The 1,961-nt window shown below is 49.1% G+C and overlaps 1 pseudogene; it reads left to right on the plus strand.

The window, feature by feature from the left end:
* Positions 1 to 332: 332 nt before the first annotated feature.
* LOC102018336 lies at positions 333 to 1,228 on the plus strand (annotated as a pseudogene).
* Positions 1,229 to 1,961: the final 733 nt, after the last annotated feature.

Here is a 1,961-nt window from a genome sequence, read left to right on the forward strand (position 1 = left end):
CATGCAAGGGCATCAGCAGTTCTTGAGTGACTCCTAGACCAACCGATGAGAAAGTGAGGGTTCCCCTGCTTAGGGAGAGCTGCATTTGCAACTGACATAGCACAGTTTTGTCTTTTGGTATCTTACAAGAAGTGCAATAACACGTAGAGAATTTAAACTACCTTCCCATTTTGTCAGACTCAAACGCTTAATTCTTGATCTTACCTTTGTTGACTTTGAGTCTTTTCTTTTATATTTAATGAGTTATACAGTGGTTTTAAAGGACAGCCTGGCTTTCCATGCTGCTCAGGCAGGGGTCCATATGGCATTGTTCTTGATTCCCATCGTAACGAAACTTCACGGTGTCCGCAGCCCTGGATGTCCTGCAGATGAAGGAGGAGGATGTCCTCAAATTCCTTGCGGCAGGAACCCACTTAGGTGGCACCAACCTGGATTTACAGATGGAGCAGTAGATCCACAAAAAGAGAAGGGATGGAATCTACATCACAAATGTGAAGCGGACCTGGGAGAAGCTTCTGCTGGCAGCTCGAGCCACAGTCGCCGGTGAAAACCCTGCTGACGTCAGCGTCATATCCTCTAGGAACACCCGCCAGCGCGCTGTGCTGAAGTTCGCCGCTGCCACCGGAGCTGCTCCTGTCGCAGGCCGCTTCACTCCTGGGACTTTCACTGACCAGACCCAGGCAGCCTTTCGAGAGCCACGTCTGCTGGTGGTTGCTGACCCCAGGGCTGACCACCAACCCCTCACGGAGGCGTCTTACGCCAATTTGCCCACCACTGCTCTGTGCAACACAGATTCTCCTCTGCGCTGTGTGGACATTGCCATCCCGCGCAACAATAAGGAAGCTCACTCAGTGGGTCTGATGTGGTGGACGCTGGCCCGGGAAGTGCTACGCACGTGTGGCACCATCTCGCGTGAACACCCGTGGGAAGCGATGCCAGATCTCTACTTCTACAGGGATCCTGAAGAGACTGAAAAGGAAAAGCAGGCAGCTGCTGAGAAGGCTGCGACCAAGGAGGAATTTCAGGGCGAATAGACCGCACCAGCTCCCGAGTTCACTGCTGCTCAGCTGGAGGTTGCAGACTGTCTGAAGGCGAGCAGGTGCCCTCTGTACCTATTCAGCAGATCCCTACCAAAGACCGGAGTGCGCAGCCGGCCACAGAAGACGGGTCTGCAGCCCCCACTGCGCAGGCCGCTGAGTGGGGAGGAACCACCACTGAGTGGCCTTGACCTTCTCTGCAGACACTTCAGCACAATGGAAATGAGGCTGATGGAAAATAAAACACCAATTTCCAAAAATAAAATAAAATAAAATAAAGGACAGCCTGGCAGCCAGATGAAAACTTGCCTGAGCATTGTTCAGTAATCAGAAGAGGGATGCCACCAAGTTTCTGTGTTAGCTCCTCTCTCAGATTGCTGATGCCGGAAGTTCCACAGAAAGACGTCAACCCCTGACACATGTGCTCCTCACTTACCTGTACAAACAGCGCCCATGAAAATGTGTCGGTAGTCACAGTTTAATGTGACATACTTGAGTTTTAGTTGCTGAAATGGAACTGTAAAGAAAAAGTTAATGAAAGGGGATCACAGATTCATATAAATAATGAAGAGCTCTAGATGGGGAGTGTTTGTAAGGGGTTGTTCTTCCACGCTATTACACTCCGTTGTTCCCCTGTAGTGATAGCTTTCTGTGTTTACTGATCAGTGTGGTGTAAAATCAACAAAAAGCAGCTGATCACTATGCCTACAATGTCTGATGAATAATTTGATTGCTTAGTAGTGTTGAATCCCATGTAGTTCAAGAAGAGTAGAAGTACCAGAATAATAATGAGGTAGAAGATTAGGGTGTGGTAAACTGTCTGAGCAAGTGAACATGATCTGTCAGTCATGGAGATTTAGGACACAAGAGCAGAACACAATTCCCAAGCCCTGCACCTGAGATCAATCAGAAAGTGCTATCTTC

This window comes from Chinchilla lanigera, unplaced genomic scaffold, assembly GCF_000276665.1.
Source record: "Chinchilla lanigera isolate Chin_1 unplaced genomic scaffold, ChiLan1.0 scaffold00039, whole genome shotgun sequence".
In the NCBI taxonomy this organism is placed as follows: domain Eukaryota; kingdom Metazoa; phylum Chordata; class Mammalia; order Rodentia; family Chinchillidae; genus Chinchilla; species Chinchilla lanigera.